Source organism: Mustela nivalis (genome assembly GCF_964662115.1).
Source record: "Mustela nivalis genome assembly, chromosome: 12".
NCBI classification, from domain to species: domain Eukaryota; kingdom Metazoa; phylum Chordata; class Mammalia; order Carnivora; family Mustelidae; genus Mustela; species Mustela nivalis.
In genome coordinates, this window is record NC_139031.1 from 38,172,436 (window position 1) to 38,196,390 (window position 23,955).

Here is a 23,955-nt window from a genome sequence, read left to right on the forward strand (position 1 = left end):
TTTACTACTTTGAATGAAATGTGGAAAACTCAATTTCAGTTAAACCTTTTTATATTTCTAATGTTCACATATCACTGTCTTGAGTAGCAGCTGGTATATTACTTTGCTAGGTCAACTGTAACAGGTACCACAAACTAGGTGGTTTAAACAGCAGAAATTTACTTTTCACAATTTGGAAGACTAAAAGTCTGAGACCAAGGCATTGGCAAAGTTGGTTCCTTCTGCGGGCTGTGAGGGAGGTTTTATTCAAGTTTTTCTCCTAATTTCTAGTGGTTTGATGGAAATCTTTAGCATTCATTGGCTTGTAGGCCTATCACCCTGATCTTTGTCTCCATGTTCACGTTTCCCCAGTGTCCTTTTTTAGCCAATTTCATTCCTTCTTACCCATGCCCCACTGTCTATGGCAGGGTTAAGAAAGATTTAGGGAGAAAGCAGCATCTGGACTGGGTCTCTTGTGATGACTGAGTACCTCGTGTTGGTTCTGCCTGGCTGCCTCAGTATCCCTCAGTAGAAGAGAGAAATCTGGGGCCTGATGAATATGGAAAACCCTTCCCTTGTCTTCCCATTTTTGGAACTTCTAAATGATCCTGCTTGATAGTGGTGTTGGGCCCTCCTGATGCTGTAAGCGACACCTGTCTAGTCAATGGGAGAATGAGCCTACCTGAGTAGGTAGGTAACAAAGGTTCTGTTGGGTGACCATATGCAAGACATCCCACTGCTGTGCTGTTTCCTCCAGTCCTGGGATCCCAAACCAACTCACCTTCATACCACATTGCAAAGTTCTCCTTTGGTTGTCCCTAACATTTTTAAGGTTTACAGTTGTGTTTAGCAAGGAAAAGCAGAGAAAGAGGTCCATATTATCTTCTCTGCATCAGAAGTCTTAAATAAATTTCTAAAAGGTTGTTTTACATAAAAATATAAATTATTTTTATTTTTAATCTAGAATTTTTGTTTCTAGAATGTTCCAGCCTAATCTAACTGAATTTCTTTCAACAGCTTATAATAATTAGAGGTTAATCATATACTTTGTTTTCAGCCCAATCATTTCCCCCACGTTATGGATCTTAGAAAGAGCATTATATATTACTTATGCAGGGATGATAGGTGGGCTTAATTTTGGATAGTTTTATCATTTATTTTTGTTTCCTTCCTTTTCTATGTTAGACAATCACTTTCAAAGGTCAGCAAATAGTCACCATGAATACAAATCTCCAAGAAAGGACTCCAGGAAGACACTGTTGTTAACTGGAATCTTTAGTCACATTTATACCCACCATTACTATCACCATTATCAGACTTGCTTTTGAACATGAAAGACAATGGTAAAGAAGAAAACACTTTAGCTATCATGCTTTGGCAAAAAGCTTGTCTGTGTAACTGCTTACTTGGAATGAAAATTATCCCTGGTTAAAAACATATCTGAAGTGGACTCATCCACTTCTGTCTTGGTGTGGAGACTACAGAGACTGTATTTTTTCCTCCGAGGTATAATATTATATAGTCATTAAAAAATGCAGGTTTAGTATTAGTGCTGACTCTAAAATTTCCCAACTGTCAGCCTTGGAAAATTTGCTTAATTTCTCTCAATATTTCATAGCTTTGTTCCTGTATTCTATTAGATAATGCTTAGAAAGTTTTTAACACAGTGACTGGAACACAGTAAGGGTTCAATAAATATTAGTGAATATTCCCATTCTCTTCCTAAGCCTCATTGTTTTAGAAAAGACTGTAGTGGAAATTAGCATAGGGTAAGTAGAAGTGCTGTAAGTTTCTTGCAAGTACCTTTTTTGTTGTTGTTAAAGATTTTAGGGGCGCCTGGGTGGTTCAGTGGGTTAAAGCCTCTGCCTTTGGCTCAGGTCATGATCCCATGGTCCTGGAATCGAGTCCCGCATCGGGCTCTCTGCTCAGCGGGAAGACTGCTTCCTCCTCTCTCTCTACTTGCTTCTCTGCCTACTTGTGATCTCTGTCTGTCAAATAAATAAATAAAATCTTAAAAAAAAAAGATTCTATTTATTTATTTGACAGAGAGATAGAGAGCACAAGTAGGCAGAGCAGCAGGCAAAGGGAGAGGAAGAAGCAGGCTCTCCAGAGCAGGGAGCCCGATGCAGGCTTGATCCCAGGGCCCTGGGATTATGACCTGACCTGAGCCGAAGGCAGCCGCTTAACTGACTGAGCCACCCACGCACCCCTCTTGGAAATATCTTTTTTTTTTCTTATTTTAATGGACTGGTTTTTTTAAAATTAATTTTTCATTTTTTATAAACATATATTTTTATCCCCAGGGGTACAGGTGTATGAATCACCAGGTTTACACACTTCACAGCACTCACCAAAGCACATACCCTCCCCAATGTCCATAATCCCACCCCCTTCTCCCAAACCCCCTCCCCCCAGCAACCCTCAGTTTGTTTTGTGAGATTAAGAGTCACTTATGGTTTGTCTCCCTCCCAATCCCATCTTGTTTCATTTATTCTTCTCCTACCCACTTAAGCCTCCATGTTGCATCACCACTTCCTCATATCAGGGAGATCATATGATAGTTGTCTTTCTCTGACTTATTTCGCTAAGCATGATACACTCTAGTTCCATCCATGTTGTCGCAAATGGCAAGATTTCATTTCTTTTGATGGCTGCATAGTATTCCATTGTGTATATATACCACATCAAGAAGATGTGGTATATATACACAATGGAAATATCTTTAATCCAAACTTACCACTTCTGGTTTGCTTAGGAATTTTTGTCTTTTGTTACTTTCTCCAAACATGATTAAATGAGAGGTTCTTGGAATCTAGCCCTGCATCAGGCTCCCTACTTTGCAGGAAGCCAGCTTCTCTTTCTCCCTCTCCCCTGGTTTGTGTTCCTTCTCTCTCTGTCTCTCTGACAAATAAATAAATAAAATCTTGGGGGGGGGGGGAGACAGTAATTGCATTTTGAGACAAGTCATTGATCATTTGTCCCTTTGGCCAAGTCTACAATGCACACCATGATGTCAATTAAACAGACACTTAACAAAATTATCTATCAAAGTCATCATTGTATTAGGCATAATAACAATAGTTACGGCTTCTACTTCAAGTGGTCTAGATGATAAATGAATTCTGAAGAGTTGGCAAACTAAAATTCTCTGGAATTAAGTATCACATTTTGTGGTTTGTTTCTACAAATGAACTAGAAGAAGTAGGATGATGTCTGCAGCTTCTCTGAATGTGTAGATGAACGTGGCCATTAGTTTATGGTGAAATCTACAGTACCATCAAGTGGGGGAGGGGAACATACTGTCCAGCACTTGACAAACTGATTCTAAGATTAATGTATGGTAACAGAGAGGGCTGCTGCAACAAATTGCAATGTTAATCTGTGAAAAAATACATATAATGAATTCTCCTTATTTAAACATTTTAGAGAGTGGGACACTTATAAACATTTGATGCTACAAACTGTTAAGAGCTTACATGACTCACAAAATTTTCTATGCTCCTAGACCAACAATTCACCTAACTGCACTCTGAGTCCAGCTACATGACATATGGAAAACCTAAGAAAAAAAAAAAAAGGAAAAAGGAAAAAAATGAAGCTAAATAAATCATACTTAATTCTGTAGAATCTTAATCTTGTTGGTGTTATTTGAATATAATCTATTCAATTTAAACTTATGACCCTGAAGGGCTATGAGTACACTATGACTATTTTCCCAGTAGTTGTTTTTTACTTTCACAAATGAGCCATCAGGTTATTCAGTAATTTAAAAAAAAATAAATGGCCTGGTGGTAGGTATTAAGAAGGGCATATATTGCATGGAGCACTAGGTGTGGCACATAAACAATGAGTCTTAGAACACTGGAAAAATAAAGTTAAATTAAAAAATAAAATAAATAAATGGAAAATGTGAGAAATCAACAGCATAGGGAAACATGCATAATTTCAATATACTATAGACAACTCATACAATTTGCCAGTATATGCTAATGCCTGATACAGATCCATAAGGACTTGATAATTAGTCATATATTAAGAAGTTGCCTTTCTTTTTAATTAGAGTAAATACAACTGTATGCTCAGAAATATGGATCCATGTCTTTTTATCTGTCCTTTTTATTCCTAATAAATCACGTCTACAATTTTTTAAAGATTCTATTTATGGGGTGACTGGGTGGCTCAGTGGGTTAAGCCTCTGCCTTCGGCTCAGGTCATGATCTCAGGGTCCTGGGATCGAGCCCTACATTGGACTCTCTCCTCAGCGGGGAGCCTGCTTCCCCCCCCACCCTCTGCCTACCTCTCTGCCTACTTGTGATCTCTGTCTGTCAAATAAACAAAATATTTTAAAAAAAAAAAGATTTTATTTATGTATTTGAGAGAAAAGGGAGAGAGAGAGAGAACAAGAGAGACCTAGTTGGGAGAGGAGCAGAGGGAGAAGGAAAAGCAGACTCCCTGCTGAGCGGGGAGCCCAATGCATGGCTCATCCCAGAATCCCAAGATCATGACCTGAGGTAAACAAGTACGCTTAACTGAATGAGCCATCCAGGCACCCTTCTCTAGAATTATTCCTGTAATATTATTGACTCTTGAACAACACAAGGTTTTGGGACACTGATCCCCATGCAGTAAAAAATCCATGTACAATATTTGATTCCTCCAAAACTTAACTACTAGTAGCCTACTGTTGACCAGAAGAAACCTTACCAATAACATAGTCAATTAACATATAAATTGCATGTCACATGAATTACATATTGCATATATGCATGTAATGTAATACATACACATGTATATATGTATATACATGTGACACACACATATACATATATGTGTACATGCATGTAATACATACATACATGATTGATATAATGTAACATAAAATATTACATATTACATACTGCATAGGATAAAGTTAGAGAAAAGAAAATTCTAAGAAAATCATAACAGAAAATACATTTACAGTACTGTACTAAATCATCCACATACATATAAGTGGAGCCACACAGTACTAACCCATGTTGTGCAAGGGTCAAGTACATTTACTTCTATCAAAGCAGACTATCCTCTAATTCTTATGCTACTAAAATTTATAACCTAATCAAAAGTCTTTTCTCTGAGTCCATCACTATCAACTGTAAAAATGATTGCTGAGATTTCAGGTCAATGAGTAGAGATTCTGGATGTGCCAAGTTTTAGACAACGAACTCAGTTTTATCTGTACCTCCCCACGAGCCTATCTGGGAATACCAAAACAAAGCCAAAACTGGTTAGAGTTCTAGAATGCAAATGCAGAAGCAGGTAGGGCAATCACCCAACTATATCTGAAGCCAGTAGAGACAGAGGATTCATAGGAAAACATGCTTTGCCAAAAGTATCAAAAAATGGCAAAAGGGAAAAAAAAGTCGTATCTATCAGCCAAAAGATGAGGGTGGGGCTCCCAAATGAAGTAGAAATTAGAGATCAGAAGTCAAGCAAATACTAGAATGGAGTGAACCAGGAATGAAGGAATGATCAAGAATTTTTTCTTGTAAAGCTAAATCATCCTGAACTGCCTGTCAATGGAGGCCTGGTAATGAGGTGTTTTGCATAGATTAGCATATATCAAAGGCACCGATCAAGAGAATTAAACTACTTCTATGATTATTAAACATTATGCACATTACGTACACATATATAAATATATACCCTAAGAAAGTTTGAGGTCAAGTTCAGTTTGGCAAGACTAATATAACAAAATGCTTAAATGGAAATCTGGTTGTCTCAGATTTGGTATAATTCTTGAGATCATAGTTCCAGATACCTATACTACAGAAGGTGAAGATGAAGTTTGGTTATAAAGTGGTTTTAGATTTGTCCAAGAACACTGCCAGGAGGAAAAGACCAGAAAAGAAAGAATTTAGAAGTATACATAGGGATTTAGAGGGATCATGGAAAGATTTATTTCTACCCATCCAAGAAAGTTCAGTTTGGAGTTCTCCATTGATTGGAGAGAGGGCTTATCCTCCAAGGAAGAGTACAGAAAAACAAACAAACAAACAAACAAACAAAGCTTTTGTATTGATTGTTTGAAGGTTGTAAATATTTTGCTTCTAATTATCTTGATTAATTATAAGTTCACAGTACTTCTGTACCTTTCTCAGGCTTTCTAAAAATCATAATAAACATCATTCGATATTAAAAATAAATAAATTAAAAAAAAAAAGGCAGTGGCTTGTCTTCAAAGCATCCATAGGGGCTCCAAAAGAGAAAAGGTCAGTTTAAACACCTGCCAAGCCAGGAGAGTACATCTGGTAAACCAGCATGCAAGCACGAGTCAGTTTCTGCTTTGAAGGATCCTAAGATAGCATAAAGAAGAGAGAGGAATGGAAACTCAAGGTAGAGGCAGAGGAAAGCTAGTACCACACATTCCTTTCCCACAGCTGGCATCCAGCTATAATAGAAACATGGCTGACCTGAATAGACAAATTTTTGTAGGGGTTCCTCTAGGTGTTAAAATAATACATCCTAAATTATCACAATCTACTTCAGGGAAAATACAGAACTTTTCTCTAAGATAACTGAATTTTTCCTTTCTTAGTACTATTATTACTATACACACACACATTTATGTATTTATATGTATGTATATGTATAAAATCTTTGTTTTTCTCTCTGAGCTGCAACTGGATAATTCCTGATCTATCTTTATGATTCATCCAACCACCTTAAATAGGCTTTTATATACACTTAATGATTTCTTTTTACTTTTAATGTTTTATTTTAATAAATAAACTTTATTTTCTAGAGGAGTTTTAGGTACCCAGAAAAACTGAGCAGAAAGTACAGAGGGCTCCCATATATTCCCAGCTTCCACACACGCACAATCTCCCCCACTACTCTGGAAAAAGAGCAATACATTTGTTACAAATGATGAACCTATAATGATACAGCAAAATCCTTCAAAATCTATAGTATACATTAGGATATATGTTGGTGTTGTACATTCTGAGTTTACAAATGTTCACAAAGATGGACACATATCCATTATTGTAGTATCATATAAAAGATAGTTCACTGCCCTAAAATGATCTGGCCTCTGCTTTATTCATTTCTCCATCCTCCGTAACACCTGGCATCCACTGATCTTTTCACTGTCTCCAAAATTTTGCCTTTTCCAGACTGTCATAAAGTTGAATCACATATAGTATGTAGCCTTTTCAGAATGGCTTCTTTCATTTAACAATATGCATTTAAGGTTCTTTTATGTGTTTTCATGGCTTGATAGCTCATTTCTTCTCTGTGCTAAATAATACTCCATTGTATGAATGTACCACAGTTCATTTACCACCCTCCTTCTGAAAGATATCTTGGTTGCTTCCACGTTTTGGCAATTAGGAATAAAGCTGCTATAAACACCCATAAGCAGGCTTGTGTATGGACATAAGTTTTCAATTCAATTGGGTAAATACCAAGAGGAATGATTACTGGATCATATGGTAACGGTATGTTTAGTTTTTAAGGAACTGTCAAACTGTCTTCCAAAGTGACTGTACCAATTTCCATTCCCACCAGCAATGAAAGAGAGTTCCTGTTGCTCCACATCCTTGTCATCTAATGAAATTTTAATTTTGGTTATTATACTTTCAACTCTAAATTTCTCATTTGATTCTTTTATAGTTTGTATCTATTAAGATTCTTATTTTGGGGCACCTGGGTGGCTCAGGTGTTAAGCGTCTGCCTGCCTTTGGTTCAGGTCAGGATCCTAGGGTCCTGGGATCAAGCCCTGCATCAGGCTCCCTGCTGAGTGGGAAGCCTGCTTATTCCTCTCCCACTCCCTCTGCTTGTGTTCCTTCTCTCGCTGTGTCTCTCTCTCTCTCTCTCTCTCTGTCAAATAAATAAATAAAATATTCAAAAGAAAAGAAAAAAGATTCTTATTTTTGAGACATTGTTCTTTATAGTCCTAGAATTCTTAAAACTTAAAACCTTTTCATAATAGCTACACTGGAATATTTGTTTGCTAAACTAACATCTGGGCCCTCTCAATTTCTATTGTCTGCTTTTTTTTTCTTCTCTTTCTGAGTGTGTGTCTCAATTTCTTCTTTCTTCTCATGTCTCTTCATGTTGAAAAACGAAAAACATAATATGTTATAGTAATTCTTGATTCTGATTTGTTTCTTCTGAAGGTTTTAACATACAAATTAAAATTATGTTTTCTTCAGGGTGTGCAATCACTGAGCCATTTGTTCATATTTTGTCATTTTTATTTTACTTTGCTTGATTTTCTAGTGGTTGCTCTTGTGTCATACAAGATTACATACACAAGTGATCAGCCAATTATTTTGAATTGATCTTGTCAAAAATCTCGAGCCAATAAGGCTCTGACCCTTTCATTGCTAGATTTGTGTGTGGATTTTTGAGCACACTTAAAGTTCAAATAACCACTTTAATGTTCACTTTCTGTGGGCCTGTCACTGATCTGCTTTGTGCATGTGCATAATTTCTTAGCGATGGATATGTGGAGAATTTATGTTATCTTTTCCATGGCTCTCTCACATACTGAATTCCCCCCAAAATTTATGGCTGCTCTCCCATTGCTACAACCAGGTCTATAAAATCAGTGCAGCGTAACAGTGGGTTTTTCCCATTTGTTTTCTACTGAGTTTGCCACTTCCACCAACAAATCTCCAGCACGGGTTTTTACCCTCTGCCCAAAATCAAGTCTACTAACTCTGGTAGCAGGACTGCTGAATCCAGTGATCAGCCTTGTCCTGGGAACAATACAGACCTGGAAGGAATGGGAGAAGCTCCAGGCAAAGAGACTGGAGTGTCCTACTATTTACTATAGCTTTCATGATAAAAGATTTTTAAATTTTTTTGCTTTCAGATAATTTTCAGAGGACTGAAATTATTTTTATAACTATTTTGTCCAGATTTATATACTTTATATATGCCAATCTCTTCAGGAAGTTATAGCCGAAAGTCTCATAGTTTTGCAAGGTTTACTTAACATTAGAAAATCAGTTATTTTTCTGCATTAACAGTTTCCAGTAGAAACATTAATATGACTAAGTAGACAGATGCAAATTTAATATAGATAAAATTTAATCTTTATTCATTAATTTAATTTCTTAATACCAGAATGAGTCAGGAGCTCCCTTAAACTAAAACCACAACATAGGGAAAAAATAACTAGCAATAATATACTTATTTTGAAACATTGAGGACAATCACTATAAAGGCAAGAAAAAAATGGTGCTAGCTAGCACCATTTCTATTCAACATTTCTCTGAATCCTAACCAATGAACAAACAACAAAAAAATAAGTTAAATAAGGAATGAAACTGTTATTACTTAAAAATGGACTGATATTACATGAAGAAAACCCCAAGAATTTACAAGTAAATTATATAAGAACTGCTGGTTAAATTCATAAATGTTAAAAAATTAGAAGCCCAGGAAAAAATATGGAGGAAAACAATCATTGAATTTATACAAAAAACTACAAATATCCATTCATAAATGGAGAAGGAACATCCTGTAGCACATTTTGTAAGTTCAACATTTCAAACTACAGACCACATAAACCAATTTTGTGTCTATGTGACTAGAACTACAAGTTGTTTAACAAAATATTAGCAAAATAATTTCAGGAACATATAAAACAGTGCAGCTTGACAAAATAGGGTTTATCTTGAGAATACAAAGATGGTTTTCGTTTAAAAGACAATCGGTATCCTTCATTGAATAAGAGAGAAAAACACAATGGTCATTTAAAAAACATTTGATAAAATTTAACACCCATTTAAATAAAGGCTGATAAAGGCAAAAATTCTACAGATAGCCTTACTTTTAATGGCAAAATACTGAATGCTTATCCTCTTAAAATTGACAATGAGGTTAAGGATGCTTATTCTTACCATTCCCATTCACCAGTCTATGCAGGAGGGATGCAGGGCAAATATAGCTCTTACAATATGGGGGAAAAAAGAAAGAAAAGCCACACACATGGCAATTGAAGACATAAAACTTCTATTTTTAGCAAACATGAATGTTCACATGGGAAATCCAAAGCAATCTATCAAAAAATTTCAAAAATTTACAATGAATTTAGCAAGGTAAATGAAGAAAGGTTAACTTATAAAAAGTATTGTTATGTGATATACCAAAAACAAACAATTTTAAAATAAAGCATGTTGAAAATATAAAATACTTAGGAATAAATTTAACCCAAGACAAATAAGAGTTTTACTCTAACTACTGGACATAGCTTAGAGAAATTAAAGGACACATGAATAATGTTTCTAGATCAGAAAGCACACTATTTTTAAGATGTCAGTTTTCTCCAAATAGATTATAAATTCAATAAAATCAAGATAAAAATTCTAACATGCTATTTCGGAGGAATTGATGAGCTGATTCTAAGTGCATATAAAATTTCAAACAACCCTGAATAGTCAAGGTCATTAAAACAATAGCAACAACAAAATCAAAAAGTGTTTACACTACTTGATTTCAAGAAATAACACACAGTACTCAAAACTGTAAAAAGATATGAATTTATATCAATGAAACAGAATAAACAAGCTTAGAAATGATCCATGTATACGTGGATATTTATATGGGAAAAAAAAAGAAACCATCAACTTTTACCTCACACATTACACAAGGATTTACCAATCTTGTCACTTGTCATTTAAGATCAGATATTCTTTGCTATAGATATTTTTCCTATATATTGTAAGATGTTTGCCTCGCCTCTATCAAGTAGGTTTCTATAATATCCTCTCCCCAGGTATAACAACCCCCAAAGTCTCCAGATATTGTCAAATGTCTCCAGGGAGGAAAATCATCTCTGCTGAGAGCCACTGCCTTACCAAGAACTGATCTGAAATGGACTTAAATGTAAACATAAAACCCAAAACATAAAATTTTAGAGACAAATTTGGGAGAATACCTTCATGATGGGATAGACAAAGATTACAGAGGAACCAAAGAGTATGAATAAGAGAAAATATGATTAACTGGTGTTTATCAACAATAGAAACACCTTCTATCACAATTTATTTTCAACCTTTAACTGACTGTTCAGCAAATACCACATAGCAAAAAAATCCACAAAAACCTAAAAGATCTAATTATCTCAGTGAATTTTGTTCATTACTGCACCTGTGAATTTACATATATATTATATATTACATAGATATATGTGTATGCATGTATATAACACACACATACAATGAAAAACTAAGAAGAGCTTTATCTTTAAAAGAAATAAATTTATAGAACTGCCACATATGAAGGCTTATTAAGTAATTAAAACAAATGGGTATTGGCACAAGAACAGACCAAAGAAGCAGTGGAAAAGAACAGAACTCACACATATATAGTAAAATTATGACAAATGTAAATGAGATAAATGTCCAGGTAATAACATAAATCAAAAGAAAGCTTAAAGGCTATACTAACATCAGATTAAGTAAACTTAAAAAAAAGTATTATCAAGGATTAAAAGGGACATTACATAATAACAAAAAGGGTAAATTCCCAAGAAGAGAGAACAGTATAAATTTTTATGTACCTAAAAACAGAACACCAAAATCATAATGCAGAAACTTGCAGAATAGAAGAAAAAGACTAACCCATAATTATCACTGAGTATTTCAACTCTTCTTTCACAGTAATCAATGAAACAATTACAGATAAAATAAGCAATGATATCAAAGACCTGAATAACACTATTAATCAACTAGCCCTAATTGACATTAATGGAACATTCCGCAAGCAATAGTATAATAGATTTTTTCAATAGAACATTCATGAAGATAAATCATTTTCTGAGCATAAAACAAACCTAATACATTTTTAGAAAATGAAATTCTACAAAGTATGATCTGTGAACACACTGCAATTAAATTAAAATTGGTTAACAGAAAGAACTAGAAATTCTCAAATACCTGAAATCTAACAACACACTCACAAATAACCCAATGCATCAAAGAGGCTGTGGTGGGAAATTTTTTTTTTTTCTTAATTATGGAGTGAAAATGAAAACAGAACTTGAAAAACTGTTTGACCAGCTAAAGCAGCATGTAGAAGTAGGTTATAGCATTAAATTCTAGTTTTAGAAAAGAAAATACACAGATCAAATCAATGAAATAAGCTTCTACTTAGAAAATTATGAAGACAGAATTCAATCTTGAGCAAATAAAAGTTAAGAAAAAGTAAATGCAGAAATTAATAAAATCTAAAAGAGAAAAAACTATTGAAAAAAATGAATGAAACCACAACTGGTTCTTTGAAAAAATTCTTGAATTTGATAAACCTCTAACCTAGTCACTAAGAAAAAAGATGACAGAAACTACCAGTATCAGGAAGGAAAAATGGGAGATCAAAACATTAAAAGGATAAGAAAAATATTATACACCAATTTATACCAGTAATTCAACCTCAGCTATTTTTTCATATCTTTATAAAAATTAAGTCAAAATGGATCACAGATCTAACTGTAAATGTGTAATGATAAAACTTATAGAAGAAAGCATAGAAAGAAATATTTGATCTTAGCTCAGGCAAAGTTTTCATAGATCCTACCTATATGTATGCATGATCCATAAAAGAAAAAAATGAAAAATTAGCCTTCATCAAAATAATGATCTCTGCTCTGTGAAAAATACTTTAAAAGGATTAAAGAACAAACTACAGATTAGGATAAACTATTTGTAAATAACACATCTAGGAAATGCCTTGTAATCTATAATAAATAAAGAACTCTCAAAATTCTATAATAATTTAAAAAAGCCAATTTTTCAAAAAATGGCAAAAGACTTGCAGCCACTTCACACACACACACACACACACACAAATATATGGATGGTAAATAAGCACAGGAGAAGATGTTCAACATCATTAGTCATTAGGAAAATGAAAATTGCAATAAAACATGCTACCACTCACTTATGAGAATGGCTAACCACATATACACAAAACCTAACCAACAATTCCAAGCGCTGGGAAGGGCATGCAGTGACTGGAGCACTCATACATTATTGGTAGGAATGTAAACTGGTGCAGCCAATATAGTAAACTCTTCAACAACTCCTCGCGAAGTTAAACATGTCCTGAATATATGACCCAGCAATACCACTGCTGAGTCCATAGAAATGACAACTTATGTTTACATAAAAGCCTGTACACAAATATTTATAATGGTCTTATTCATAACTGCTAACAAATACATACAACCTAAACACCCTTCACCTTAAGAGAAAGGAATATAAATTTAGATATGTAAAGATTTTTTTCATCAGAAGACATCATATAAAGGTAGTGCAAAGACAAACTTAGAATCCTTTATCATATATAAAAATGTGTTCCAGGGCACCTGGGTAGCTCAGTGGGTTGAGCCTCTGCCTTTGGCTCAGGTCATGACCTCAGGGCCCTGGGATCGAGTCCCACATCAGGCTCTTTGCTCAGCAGCGAACCTGCTTCCTCCTCTCTTTCTCTCTCTGCCTGCCTCTCGGCCTATTTGTAATCTCTCTCTGTCAGATAAATAGATAAAATATTTTTTAAAAATGTGTTCTAGCCAATTAATAACCAAATAAATACATATTTTAAATCCATAGTGAGATAACCATTTCACATTCAACAAATCAGCAATAACTAAAAAATCAGATATTACCAAAATTTGGCAAGACACTGAAACAATCACAACTTTCCTCTGCAGGCTCAAGTGTATATTGATAGAACATTTTAGAAATTATTTTGGCAATTCATAACAAAGCTGAACATGTGTTTATTCTGTAGGCCAGCATCTCTGCTACTAGACATACACATTAAAGAAACTCTTACACATGTGCATCGCAGGACACAGATATGAATGTTTGTAAGCAACATTGTTCACTTAATAGCAAAACAGAGAAATGGGGAACAACTCACATATCCATTAATAATATATTTAATAACTACATCATAGTTTATTCTTGCTATCATGTATTAAATAGCAGTGAAACTGAATTAACAGCAGATACAGGTATTTATATGTGTGGGTCCTAAAAACATAACATAGAAAGGAAAAATGAAGTCACTAAAGGGTATACAGCTGTACATTAGCAGAGACAAAATTCAATAACTTGCTTTTTCAGAGAAGTAGACAGGTGTTGATTATAGCCAAAAGCAAAAGAATGATTTACACAGAATTAACCAGAATGGTTACCTCCAGGTAAGCTTCTGAATAAGAATATTCTATATTTCTCCTTGGGTTATAAATATACAGACGGCCATTTTACTATTATTTTTAAAACTCCCTGTATGAGTTTTTATACTTTCTTTGCATGTGTTTTCTTTCTTTCATTCTCTTTCTCTGTCTCTCCCTCTTCTCTGTCCTCCCTCCTGATCTTTTTTAAGAAAAATGATCTCATCTGTCCTTCAGGTTTGTGGCTAAGATGCCTGAATGGAAGAAAATGTGCCTTCATTCCCAAATTACTTAGAGAACACCTGAAAAAGAGCAGATAGGTGGGGAATATCCGAATATCCGGGTACAAAGGATATCCAGGGAAGTTGTACAGCATGTCAGCATGTCTGAAATTAAAGACAAGGCTCGGCACTATTGGCAAAATGTGATATTTAAAACTTAGAGTAGTCAGTATTTTCCAGGAAAAGTAGGTTGTGTGAGAAGAGTCATTACTGAAAATGAAACCCTGTGGAATACTAACTTTTGAAGGGCAGATATAAAAAAAAAATACACTGATAAAACAGAGTGGGCATGTATTTGTCCTCAAAGAAAGAGTGTCACAGAAGCCAACCAAGAAAATGGTTTAAAGCATAAGGCCACTATCAACAATGCAAAGTGATACCAGTACAAGTAAATGAAGAACAGAAATAGGATTATGGGGTTATATATTAGCTACATTTTCTCAGCCCGCTTTTCCTTGTCTCAATCTAAAGGATGGGGAGGGAATAGAGAAGGGAACAGAGTTTAGTATTAGTATTCAATAAATATTTATGAAACAATAATTACTGAGTACTTACTAAGATTCAGGTAAGAAAAAACTCTCTTCATCATTTGTTTGCTTTTCAAATGAAGTGTCAAGAATTGATGAAGAATAAAAGGACAGAAAATTATGGGTTAATATTTACCCAGGGTGCTCAGACAAAGCCTCCTAGAGAAGGTGCTATTGAAAGAGACCTCAACAATGTGAGTCCTAAGAATATCTAGGGAAAGAATATTCCAGAAAATTAAATAGCAAGTTCAAAGTTCTTGGATTGGGAGTTTGTCGGACTGTCTTGGCACAATAAAGGAATCAAGAGGAGGTCAGCACTGTTGAAGTGCAGTGAACCTCAGAGAGAGGTAGGAGATCATGTCAGAGAAGAAACAAGAGTGGGAAGCCAGAGAAGACAGTGGGGAATCTAGATTTGAACCCAGCCATTTAGGCTCTAGAGTCCCCATATTCACCATCTCCCTAATATGACCTCTCTGTTTAGAAAGGGTGTCTCCATTCTGCAAAACATTTATAGAAACTAGGATCCTCTGTACTCTTGACAGAGTCTATATTTATAGGTCAACAGAATTCCCAGTTTGGCCCTGAAAGACATGCCAGTTCATAACAGAATTTTTTTTAAAGATTTTATTTATTTATTTGACAGAGAGCATCACAAGCAGGCAGAGCAGGCAGAGAGAGGAGGAAGCAGACTCCCTGCTGAGCATCAAGCCCCATGCTCAATCCGAGGACCCTGAGAGCATGACCTGAGGTGAAGGCAGAAACTTAATTCACTGAGTCACCCAGGGACCCCCAGAATTTAACTTCTGAGTACAGTTTCCCTTAGACCATCAGCCTGGTCTTCCTTAGAAGCCAGTTAAGAATTCCTGAATTTAAAAAAAAAAAAAAAAAAAAGGAATTTCTGAATAAGCAAAACAGCATGCTCCTTAGATTAGATTACACCAATATATAATTTGCTATTTCTACTATTGATATAGCTACTACTACTATTACAAATAATAGAAATAATAATTACCTCATTAGTTTCTTGAAATGGTTATTATTTCTCTACAACAAGGTACGTAATACCCTCATAAATTCAACTACACATTATGAGGTAATATGCTAGGAAAGATGGACTAATTGGCATTGCATATTCATTGGGTACAAGAATTCAGCCACCCCCCCGGGGCTAGGCCTCACTAAGACCTGACCCCAATATCTCTTAGGCAAGTTAATAATCTAATACTAAGACAAGCTCAAGTAGGCTACAAAGCCAAAATTTTTATTTTTAGCATTTTATTTATTTTGACAGAGAGGGACACAGTGAGAGAGAGAACACAAGCAGGGGGAGTGGAAGAGAGAGAAGCAGGCTTCCCACCGAGCAGGGAGCAGGGAACCTGGAGCCTGATGTGGGGCTCAATCCTGGGACTCGATCCTGGGACTCGATCCTGGGACTCTGGGATCATGACCTGAGCTGAAGGCAGAGGCTTAATGACTGAGCCACCTAAAGGTGCCCCTAAACAAGATTAACAGAAGGGTTGATTTCAGTTTTATTAGGTAAAGACGCAAACACACACACACACACACACACACACACACACACAAATACAACTCCATTAAGAACAAACAAAAAACTTGAAAAGGAACTCATTTTTTTACTACCAACTAAAACCATCCATACTATTTGCATCCAAAAATTTTAAGTTGTCACTTGTGCTATTTTCTCCTTATTTAGAGGATAGCAAATGAAAATGACTAAATCTAGATGATAACCTAAGCCCATTTGTGAAAACAAAACCCAACAGCAGCTTTTCCAGTTTTATTAGTACTTGTAATATCTGCTATGCAAAGAACAAAGACATTTCTGAATCATTTACTGTTAGTCATTATGCACATATCTATAGCTACTTTCCATATTTCTTATCTTTCCTCTACTTAAATTTTAATGATTCAAATTTTTAAGAGACTTCTTTTTTTTTTTTTTTTTTTTTAGATTTTAGTTATTTGACAGACAGAGATCACAAGTAAGCAGAGAGAGGAAGAAACAGGCTCCCCGCTGAGCAGAGAGCCTGATGCGGGATCCCAGGACTCTGGGATCATGACCTGAGCCGAAGGCAGAGGCTTTAACCCAGTAAGCCACCCATAAGTGAGCCACTTATAACAAACTTCTAGTTTGTCTCTCACTACAACATTTTATCAAAAATTTAGGGCCTAAGGGGTCAGAAGCATTTCCCCGCATACTTTTATCCTTCCTGTAGGATTTGTATGTCATTTTCTTTACACATATATTCATGGCAAAGTGAGGCACAGGAATTTAGGCTCTATTTCTCAAGGACAAGTTAGAGGTTCTTGTAGGTTTTTAAAAGCAAGACACAAATGTTCCCATTTCCTCCAAATCAGTTCCCCTTCTCTGCATAAACTGTACTGAACAAAGGTGAAAAACCCCTAAGTTTCAGTCTCATGTTATTGATAGCAGAGACTGCTGTAAGTTGTGTTATTTAGGGAATAAAGAGGATCAACTAGGTGTTGAGACTACCACAGGGGCTAACAGCTTGGACCATCACCTGGTCTTTAAAAGTACCAGGTTGGCAGAGTGCCTGGGTGGCTCAGTCTGTTGGGCGTTTGCCTTCCACTTGGGGAGTGACCCCAGAGTACTGGGATTGGGCCCTCGCTGGGCTCCCTGTTCCATGGGAAGTCTGCTCTTTCCCCTTTGCCCCTTCCCCTGCTCATGCTCTCACAAATAAATAACATCTTTAAATAAATAAATAAATAAATAAATGAATAAATAAATGTACCAGGTTGGCAATTATTTGTTCAAGTATTTGTCATATTAATGATATAATTTAAATAGACAGGCAGACAGATAGGTAGACAGATAATGTACTTCACAACTGCCTTCCAATGAATTGATGACCTTGGAGAAGTGTCTCATAAAAAAGGAGACTTATTTCCACTAGGTTTTATCCCATTTTGCAATTTGAAAATAGGAATGGGCTCTTTTCTGTTTCAGGACTTAAATTAAAGCACTCCAGCAAGTAGATATATTACATTGAGATAAAGAGATAAAAAAATATTTCTTTAAGATGTTGATGCCCTACATAAAAAGAGAAGCACATTTCTTGAATGGGAGAATTTAGTATCATAAAAAGATCTATTATTACCAAATGAATACAATGACTTAACACACTTCTGATCACAATAAAAATTTTCACTTTTCTGGACAATTTGAGAGTAATAACTTGTCAAAATTATTTTGAAATACACTGTAAATGTTTGAGAAATGACAAGAAATATTTGCAAAGGGGTAAGAGAAAGAAACTTTTTTACCATACCAGAATCTGAGATAAATCTACTGTAAATAAAAAGTATATTGTTTGTATATCATTATGCAAACTGGATGAATGAATCAAAATACTGCATCTAGAGATGGATCCAAAGATATCAGCAAAAAGAAGAGGACACAAGAACACTCTTACCATGGTCAGTTTTAAGGTACTGATGTCATGACAATCAGCACGTAAATCCCTGAAAATTCAGCAACTGAAATCTGCAGCACACCACTGGCAAGGATGTTATTTCAAGTCAGCTGGAAAATCATTATTTGCTTAATAAATGGAGCCGGAATGATAGGCTATGCAATTTAAAGAAAATACAGTTAAGTACTTAACACATTTTACATAAAAATAAAATCTCTATTGCTTAAGGATCCACATGAAAAATACCCACTTCTACTGCATGAAAAATGCTGGCAGATAAAAATGCACGGAGAAAAGCTAAAAGAGAACAGGCTAGGAAACAATTTGAAACATTTATTGAAAACAGAAGTTAATATTCCTCAGACATACATACATACAAAAAGCTCTATAAATTAAGAACCAGGATAAAACTTCACAAGAAAACTGAAAATTAAGAAGAAGAAAGAGAGGAAGAAGAAAAAGAAGAAAAATTATTCTCAACATCATGGTAGATAAATCACTGCAATATGTCAATTTTTAACATATTAGATTAATAAAGTTTTTTTACTTTTTTTTAGATTTTATTTATTTGACAGAGATAGAGCGAGAAAGCGAAGGAGGGAACACAAGCAGGGGAAGCAGAGAGGGAGAAGCAGGCTTCTGGCTGAGCAGGGAGCTTGATGGGCTCTGAGATCATGACCTGAGCTGATGGTGGATGCTTAACCCACTGAGACACCCAGGCACCCCCCAGGCTAACAAAGTTTTAAAAGCCTAATGATATCCATTATTAAATGGGGAAAATGTGTATATGAGAATATTTTATGAAGAAATGTGATCTCACACATTCTGTAACAACTGTGAGTTAAAAATATACACAACCTAACTTAAAAACCCTATTTTGGGGACCATGTTTGGGTCCATTTCTACAGTAAAAAACCAAATACAAGTAGAAGTGTATATGTCTACAGAGACTTTTTAAAACATAGTCATAATAAAAGATTTTGAAAGAAGATACATATATGCCAACAGAGTAATGTCTGAATTAATTATAAAATACTAACATCATGAAACATTGCCCAGCCACTAAAAATGAGTTATATATCTTACTATTGACAGGAAAGGATATAAACGATATAATAAATAAAAATATATATATTGTGTATTTGTAAAATCGTATTTTTCCCTAGACAGTAGTAATTAAAGAATCTATATGTACCTTCGTGTTGGCACACTTTTTTTTTTTAGATTTTATTTATTTATTTGACAGAAAGACAGAGATCACAAATAGGCAGAGAGGCAGGCAGAGAGAAAGGGGGAAGCAGGGCCCCTGCTGAGCAGAGAGCCCCATGCAGGGCTTGATCCCAGGACCCTGAGATCATAACACAAGCCAAAGGCAGAGGCTTTAACCCACTGAGCCACAGAGGGGCCCTGGCACACTTGTCTTTAAACAGGAAGAAAGTTATGGGATACCTACACTAATAAAGATAAATTCAAGGAAGCTGTATTTGGAAACCTTATGACACTCACCATTTTACTTTTATATCTCAATAGTATTTGACTTATTATAAAGTGCTATATGAATTTATAATTTAAAACAGGCTGAAAGTTTGAAATAATTGGCTAGATCAATTATATTAAATTGGAAGACTGCTAAGACACATATGAATAAAACAAAATGAATAGTATTATGAACAAATAGGGCCTATTTAAAAAATAAAAACAAAAGTATGTGTATGTGTGCTTAATGTACATGTTAATATAAATTTTTTATTATTATTATATCTGTTGAATGGTACAAAAAGAATGTTAGAGAGACTGAAAAAAAATTCTACTCTTCTATGGTATTTGTGGGAATATAACTGGTACTAGCATTCAGGGGATAATTAGGCAAAAAATATGAAAAGGCTTAAAAATATGTATGCTGGTTTCCCAGAAACGTAACTTGAAGTCATTTATCCCGAGGAAATAAATCAAACATTTATTCGTCAAATAAACTGAGCAAAGATTTAGGCATGTCACAACTTAAATATTTACCAAGAGGTTAACTGGTTATATGAACTGTTGATGCCACCGAGACTGATCGGCAGGGTACTCCAGCAATCCCAGTTGTTAACATTGGCATCTATTTCTGTTATTTGCTTTTTGGCCATTGTTTGACAGCTGGTACCCACACATAGCAGGTATCAAATGTTCTAAATATTACTCCCTAATATAACCTTTCAGAATATAATATACAACCACTAAAAGTGATATAATAGAACACAGTTTTCCAACTTTAGTCATGTACTAGTCCACACTTAAGATTTTTGCCATATATATGAGCCACTTGAATTAGTATTTTCTTAATATAGTTCCCTAAGTCTATTAAATATCTTCTCAAAAGTAGAAACCCATATTGATTAATGTAATTAAGAGTAATGATCAGTAAATATTGAAAGCAGTATTATTAATTTTGAGCTGACTTATTATTTAAGTCAGACTAAGACCCTCTTTATATTATCTGAATGATCAGAATAATTGAAATAACAGAAAACAGAATAAAGTTCTTGCTATAAGATTTAATATTGCTTAGAATCTTGTCCAAAAACAACATGAACTAGATTTTGTAATCATAACATCAGCAATATGTATCCTACGTTTAAGGAGAAACCAAGACATATTAGAAAGACATATTTAGTTCACAGAAAACTTAGTCATAGTGTCTTTAATAATTTTTGTTCCTTTTTCTCTAAGTAAACATAAAATAAAGGAATCTAGAGGTAGTCAGTGCTGTCCTAGGTTCAGGGATATTATCTCCACGATCCTCTTTGCCTTTCGCTCATGAATCCAAGGTGGATATTACAGCATTAGCCTTCACACCTAGAGGCAAGTCAGAAGGAGGTAGGGGAAGAGAAAGAGAAAGAACCAAGACGATTGCACCCATCTTATTTAATTAGAAAACCAAAACTTTCCTGGAACCCCTTCAACTCTCTTCTCTTAAACCTTACTGGTCTGAACTGATCATGTGTTCACTCTACATGGTAAGGAAGTCAGAAAATTGGAAAATAGGATCATCATAAATGGCTTGAACCAATTCCCATCCAGCTTCTTAAATTTTATAAATACATTGCAGCTTCACACTATATCCTATTTAGCAGGAAAAGAAGGAGTGAATGTTAGTAACTACATTGCAGGTAGCTAACAATTTCTACTATAATCTGTAAGGTATTCATGATATATTTTGACATTTAAAAAGTAGCTTACAAAAAATATATACAGTTTTTTTCCTGAAAAGATTTAATGCATCTGTGTCTGTACATGTATATACACACGGGAGTATTTATAAATGAAAACGTGCTTCTTTGTGTTAAAAGAAATGATGGGTGATATTTAAAAAAAAATTTTTTTTTTTTAAGATTTTATTTATCTATTTGACAGACAGATCACAAGTAGGCAGAGAGGCAGGCAGAGAGAGAGAGGAGGAAGCAGGCTCCCTACAGAGCAGAGAGCCCGATGTGGGGCTTGATCCCAGGACCCTGGGATCATGACCCGAGCCGAAGGCAGAGGCTTTAACCCACTGAGCCACCCAGGTGCCCCGATATTTTTAAAAATTTAACTCTATTTTAAATACTGGATTTATACTATTTCTAAAAAATAAGATCAAAATATTTTGTTGCATCCAATTTAGTTAAATTTTAGAAAATAATGCTGATCTTTGGAAAAGCTTTGGTCAGTCAGCTCACCAAGCATCTTAGTATCCCAACTACCAAAATCTCTGTCTACGTCCTGTAGTCCTCAGAGTTTCTTAACTGGGGTAAGAGGTGTTACATGTTTCTTGCTCAGCAAACATCATTTCACTTGAGAAAGTTTAAACTGCAGATAGAGATCTGACTTTCACCTTCTATTTATCCCTTCATACTACATAAAGGGCTGTGAAGCCAGTGTAGGGCTTACAGTTTTGACACAAGAGCTTCTCTCTTATCTAATTCTTGCAGAATCCAGATTTGGTGGCCTTTAGACACAATGTAAGCAACATCTGTTTGATTTAACAATTGTATAAATTTTATTACTGTTGAGACAGAAAGTAACCCCCAAGAAAAATAATGGATTTCCAACATCACATCTGTATGTATTTATATGAATTGCAAAGCTCTGTCATTTTGTTCAGCTATCAGAGTGGCTGTCTGGCTGCGGGTCCCCTGGGATTTTAGTGCTTTTTAAACATTCTGGCACAAAGCAAGGCTTTTTCTTAGTCATGAGGGTTTTTAAATACACACACGGATATTTTTAATTAATGATTAACTGCAATGATGATTCATCTTAAAATCAATTATGCACTGAATAAAGATTTCCAGAAACCAAGGAGATAACCTTATGCATATGTGATATTAAAACAAGGTCAGAGGCCCCTCCCTGTCAGTAGTTACAGCTCAGTCCAGAGTCCATGAGCATAAAAGGCCACTTGATCTGGCAAAGGATCACTACTTTTTATTTAATGCCACTCAGTTTTCTCATTAAGTAGTAGAGGCAGAGACTTCTCAATCTTTTCTGAGATTTTAGACAGAGAGATATAAAACCAACTTCAAAATAATGGCTATCTTGGCAGCTCTGCTGACTTGACCTTATTTATTACCTATATAACGCAGAGATACAAATGCATACATACACACACACATATGTATATACGCACATACCCACACATATATATGCATACATATACAGATATATATATATATATGCATGCACACAGTCATGCAGGTAGAAAGAAAAGAGGTTGTCTATGCCATTGCACTAAAGGCTTTAGTACAGTCTGACAATAAGCCATAACTACAATTACTGGAAATTAAAAATTCAAAAGAAAACAAACTTTGTCTCTTCACACACCTGTATTCCCTCTGCCCTGCTTATCCCAGGGGAACATCTGGACTCAGTATTTAAAAATCACTGTATTAGCAAACTGAGAGCCAAGGCAGCCAGCATGAGGGAGATAAGATCCAATGAATCATTCATATCCAAGAGTCGAGCTGATTCATTTTGGAGCCATTGAAATGGACACAGAGCTTTTCACAGAGGACCAGCATAAAATACCTTCCAGTTGTCAAGCCAGATTGAGCAAAGAAGCAAATTATCTAAGCATCATTTCAGGAAGTGTCAAAAGAAATGCCAACTGAGTGGCGGCAGAGATTTCTGAGTTTCTAAACTGCCTGATTTGTCATGACAGAATTTTAACCATTTTATTTTTTATAAGGTATTCCAAGGATGCAACTATTATAAGTATTTCTCTCTTATGCTGACATTTAAGGGATATGTATGTATAAATATGTGCTTCTTTATGTAAAATAATGAACTCCAAAGAATTCTCTAACTCCATTTGTGAATATGATCACTGAGGTATAAAGTTTTAACGATAGGAAACTGGAGCTTGTAAGTAAGAATAGGCAAAGATGACCCCAGATAGTTTTGTCAGGTTGCCTAGAAGGAAGCAGGCTATATTGCCTTTGTGCAATCTCCTTCCTCTAAGTGTGGGCTACACATAGTGAGTTGTTTCTAACCAAGAGAATAATGACAAAAGTGATGAAATATCC